Below are 5,804 nucleotides of genomic sequence, written 5' to 3'. Positions count from 1 at the left end.
TTTGATACATTATTTTTGCCTCATCTGTGGTATTCCCTATATCTGTTATATTATAGACTTTCATTTACACCTTTGATACATTATTTTTGCCTCATCTGTGGTATTCCCTATATCTGTTATATTATAGACTTTCATTTACACCTTTGATACATTATTTTTGCCTCATCTGTGGTATTCCCTATATCTGTTATATTATAGACTTTCATTTACACCTTTGATACATTATTTTTGCCTCATCTGTGGTATTCCCTATATCTGTTATATTATAGACTTTCATTTACACCTTTGATACATTATTTTTGCCTCATCTGTGGTATTCCCTATATCTGTTATATTATAGACTTTCATTTACACCTTTGATACATTATTTTTGCCTCATCTGTGGTATTCCCTATATCTGTTATATTATAGACTTTCATTTACACCTTTGATACATTATTTTTGCCTCATCTGTGGTATTCCCTATATCTGTTATATTATAGACTTTCATTTACACCTTTGATACATTATTTTTGCCTCATCTGTGGTATTCCCTATATCTGTTATATTATAGACTTTCATTTACACCTTTGATACATTATTTTTGCCTCATCTGTGGTATTCCCTATATCTGTTATATTATAGACTTTCATTTACACCTTTGATACATTATTTTTGCCTCATCTGTGGTATTCCCTATATCTGTTATATTATAGACTTTCATTTACACCTTTGATACATTATTTTTGCCTCATCTGTGGTATTCCCTATATCTGTTATATTATAGACTTTCATTTACACCTTTGATACATTATTTTTGCCTCATCTGTGGTATTCCCTATATCTGTTATATTATAGACTTTCATTTACACCTTTGATACATTATTTTTGCCTCATCTGTGGTATTCCCTATATCTGTTATATTATAGACTTTCATTTACACCTTTGATACATTATTTTTGCCTCATCTGTGGTATTCCCTATATCTGTTATATTATAGACTTTCATTTACACCTTTGATACATTATTTTTGCCTCATCTGTGGTATTCCCTATATCTGTTATATTATAGACTTTCATTTACACCTTTGATACATTATTTTTGCCTCATCTGTGGTATTCCCTATATCTGTTATATTATAGACTTTCATTTACACCTTTGATACATTATTTTTGCCTCATCTGTGGTATTCCCTATATCTGTTATATTATAGACTTTCATTTACACCTTTGATACATTATTTTTGCCTCATCTGTGGTATTCCCTATATCTGTTATATTATAGACTTTCATTTACACCTTTGATACATTATTTTTGCCTCATCTGTGGTATTCCCTATATCTGTTATATTATAGACTTTCATTTACACCTTTGATACATTATTTTTGCCTCATCTGTGGTATTCCCTATATCTGTTATATTATAGACTTTCATTTACACCTTTGATACATTATTTTTGCCTCATCTGTGGTATTCCCTATATCTGTTATATTATAGACTTTCATTTACACCTTTGATACATTATTTTTGCCTCATCTGTGGTATTCCCTATATCTGTTATATTATAGACTTTCATTTACACCTTTGATACATTATTTTTGCCTCATCTGTGGTATTCCCTATATCTGTTATATTATAGACTTTCATTTACACCTTTGATACATTATTTTTGCCTCATCTGTGGTATTCCCTATATCTGTTATATTATAGACTTTCATTTACACCTTTGATACATTATTTTTGCCTCATCTGTGGTATTCCCTATATCTGTTATATTATAGACTTTCATTTACACCTTTGATACATTATTTTTGCCTCATCTGTGGTATTCCCTATATCTGTTATATTATAGACTTTCATTTACACCTTTGATACATTATTTTTGCCTCATCTGTGGTATTCCCTATATCTGTTATATTATAGACTTTCATTTACACCTTTGATACATTATTTTTGCCTCATCTGTGGTATTCCCTATATCTGTTATATTATAGACTTTCATTTATACCTTTGATACATTATTTTTGCCTCATCTGTGGTATTCCCTATATCTGTTATATTATAGACTTTCATTTACACCTTTGATACATTATTTTTGCCTCATCTGTGGTATTCCCTATATCTGTTATATTATAGACTTTCATTTACACCTTTGATACATTATTTTGCCTCATCTGTGGTATTCCCTATATCTGTTATATTATAGACTTTCATTTACACCTTTGATACATTATTTTTGCCTCATCTGTGGTATTCCCTATATCTGTTATATTATAGACTTTCATTTACACCTTTGATACATTATTTTTGCCTCATCTGTGGTATTCCCTATATCTGTTATATTATAGACTTTCATTTACACCTTTGATACATTATTTTTGCCTCATCTGTGGTATTCCCTATATCTGTTATATTATAGACTTTCATTTACACCTTTGATACATTATTTTTGCCTCATCTGTGGTATTCCCTATATCTGTTATATTATAGACTTTCATTTACACCTTTGATACATTATTTTTGCCTCATCTGTGGTATTCCCTATATCTGTTATATTATAGACTTTCATTTACACCTTTGATACATTATTTTTGCCTCATCTGTGGTATTCCCTATATCTGTTATATTATAGACTTTCATTTACACCTTTGATACATTATTTTTGCCTCATCTGTGGTATTCCCTATATCTGTTATATTATAGACTTTCATTTACACCTTTGATACATTATTTTTGCCTCATCTGTGGTATTCCCTATATCTGTTATATTATAGACTTTCATTTACACCTTTGATACATTATTTTTGCCTCATCTGTGGTATTCCCTATATCTGTTATATTATAGACTTTCATTTACACCTTTGATACATTATTTTTGCCTCATCTGTGGTATTCCCTATATCTGTTATTACAATTTAAATTTCAGGATGGCATGCAGAATTTTGAATGCTATACTTTTGCCACAGCTCTCCTTTGAGATGTGGAAATTCATAAGGAAAGCAAGAAGTAACAATTAGGAACTCATATTTTAGGAAGACTATTGAAAATATTTACCTGTACTATTAATGACCCGTACCATCTTTATGTAAAGCAGAGCATTGTTAAGCCATCAGGATTTTCATTTTTTTACGGGCATTTTTTGGAAAGTGGTTTCCCTCTATATATGGTTACTGACCATTTTAAACATATTAAAAGAAAAGGTTGGATTAGTTTAAACCTGTTTTTTTGGAGGTGGAACTTAGTAGAATTAATACATTAAAAGATTTTTCCCCCCCTCCCTGCCAACCATTAACCCCAAAGACATATCTGGCCCATTCATTCTTCACACATATGACAGCTCATTCATTCTCATCCACCCAAAGTAACCCTTCTGATTTACACTGTTACCAATCTTTGTGGGGAGGAGTACCCAAGCTTTTCCTCGTGACTTTGCCTGACCTATATTACTATATCCATGGCAGGATATCCCTCTAGTTTGGACTCTATGGGAAACACTACCCAGAGCTCCCATATGTGTTGCCAATGTAGTGAACAAAGCCACCTCCCTCTTTCTAGAATAGATGAGCCAAATGCCACTCACTCCCATCCTCCGTCTCTTCTTCCTCTAGCTCTAGTGCCCAATAATCAAAAGCTGGTAATCCAGGTCATAGCTAGGGCTCTCATTTTATGTGTCACAAGAGAAGGACTTAAAGAGTCCATCCTTAGGCCACCAAGTATGGGTTTAACCTCTACTGTGGGATCTTCAAGACTTAAAGGTTAGTAAGGGTATCTTGAAATTCCTTTAAGTTAACACTGAGCTTTGAAGTGTTTTAGGGCCATTTATAAGAAGGTGTATACATTTAAGAATTTATTTAAAAACAGTATGTTCACCAGTATGCAAGTAAATAAAGTTGAAAACACTGCCACCAGTATAAATATTCCACCTAAGTTTGTATCTCTCCACAACAAAAGACTTTATGGTATTTTCAGTCATTATAGCTGCAATTCCTCCTTTGCAATTTGTGTGATCATGCACTCATGAAGGTTTTATGTGGGTAAGAGGACTTGGAAACTAAGGCAATGTGCACAGGAGAATATATATATGGCATTTCCAAGAATTTAACGTAGAATACACTGTTAGGGGACACTATTAAAAGCTCAGATTTTAAAGCTCATATTTGATGTTTTAGAACAGGTGGAACTGCACCTTTCCACTGGTGACCCAGAGGCAGCCCCCCAAAAATGAATTTTTTTTACTGGGTAATTTATTTTTGAGGAGAAAGTACAATCCACTTTAAATGACATGAAGTTATTAAGAAGTGTTAAGGTAAAGACAACAACTGGTTCAACCTAATGGTAATTAACATGTGTTCAATTATATAGATTATTTAGATAATCCCCTTAGATCACACTGGGTGGCACAATAACATTGTGGTTGCATACTGTGTACATTTTTGTAGTGTTGTTGCTGATTTATTACATAATAAATTTGACTGGTTTGCTTGCATCATGTGATTTTTATATATAACTCGTTTAAATTGGTTGCTGTACTCTGTTAACATAAAACATGTGCGGATGAAAACATTAACTTTTGTCTTGCTCATAGTTTTGACAGTTTCCTTGTTTTTATTTTTAATATGGTTTAAAGTTTCTACCTATGCATTTTAAATATTTCAGAAGGGCCTATGCTTTTGAGAAAATTGTTTGTGAAAGATACTGAGTGACACTGGGAGCAGGTATAAGATAGACAAGTATTTCCTTATGGATCTACAACATTGATAAAGACACATACAAAATATGTTCAGCTTGATAAAGAGCTTCTCACTTTATTATATGATTGTGAAAATTCTGTCGATATGCATACAGGAGATAAGTCTATGAAGAAACAGACCATAAACCATTAAATAAAGCGCAGTACTAACTTTACAGAACTATGATTCATTTTCTATAAACCAGGGAAATAGATGTGCAACTGCTGGATCAAAACTTAGATGTGTGTGTATAAATCTATCCCAGTCTAACATTTTCAGAATAAGGGTTGCTAAAGTTCAGAAAATGCAGCAAAACTGATATGAAAATTAGACAAAATGCTGGAAAGTAACTAACAAACACATCTTGAAATAATGAACTTTAAGTAAAGACCACATGAATTTCATGTTTTATTCAGGAATGTCTCACCAGATAAAGATGATGGCAAACAGGTATCTTGGGTGATATGTTTTACAGGAATAAGGTAAAACAGGACATGATACTACATGCAGTTCCATAAAGACTATGGGCCAAATATCATCTGATATTTTATAGTTCTAAGATTGGTGTGAATGTCTATTTAAAGAGCCTACAAGAAGTCAAAATATTCTGTACATCATTGTTTTCTGTACTAATAATGCTCAAGGCAATATTTTCCAGACAAGGAATTACCAACGTTAGTTTCTCTGATAATGGTCTTCAGTTCACAATCTGAGAATTCCGTATTTGTTTAGAAGACAGAATGTACACGCATTACTACCAGTCCAAGATGTTCACAGTTCAATGGACAAATGGAAGGAATGATTTAAACTCTGAAAATGCATAATGGCAGAATGAACTGTTATTGAAAAGCAGGATTGTTACTTACCTTTAATGAAATAGTGTGATACTTCTCTTCATACAGAGAGCCTGTCTCCTCATATTTTCTTATGGGAAGCAGTTTTAAAAACAAGTTATCAGTATCTTTAGTGTTACTGTAACCAGTAGTAATGCCAAACATAAAAAGATTTTAGATGAAAGTGCAGGTAAGACAGAAAGCCTACTATGACAGAATTTCAAGAGATTTAATAACTATTATACAAGGGGAAACAGAGAGA

General features: G+C 32.3%; 1 protein-coding gene across 1 annotated transcript in view; it reads left to right on the top strand.

The window, feature by feature from the left end:
- LOC122808595 (cyclic nucleotide-gated cation channel beta-1-like) overlaps positions 1–4,184 on the top strand; it is a 230,790-nt gene extending 226,606 nt beyond the window's left edge. Inside the window, exon 11 of the mRNA XM_044079552.1 lies at positions 1–4,184. This exon is cut by the window's left edge and continues 2,435 nt beyond it. The gene's annotated coding sequence lies outside the window, so the exon portion shown is untranslated.
- Positions 4,185–5,804: the final 1,620 nt, after the last annotated feature.

This window comes from Protopterus annectens, chromosome 8.part0, assembly GCF_019279795.1.
Source record: "Protopterus annectens isolate FY-2018-M chromosome 8.part0, PAN1.0, whole genome shotgun sequence".
Classification (NCBI taxonomy): domain Eukaryota; kingdom Metazoa; phylum Chordata; order Ceratodontiformes; family Protopteridae; genus Protopterus; species Protopterus annectens.
This window is presented reverse-complemented; position numbering and strand designations above follow the sequence as displayed.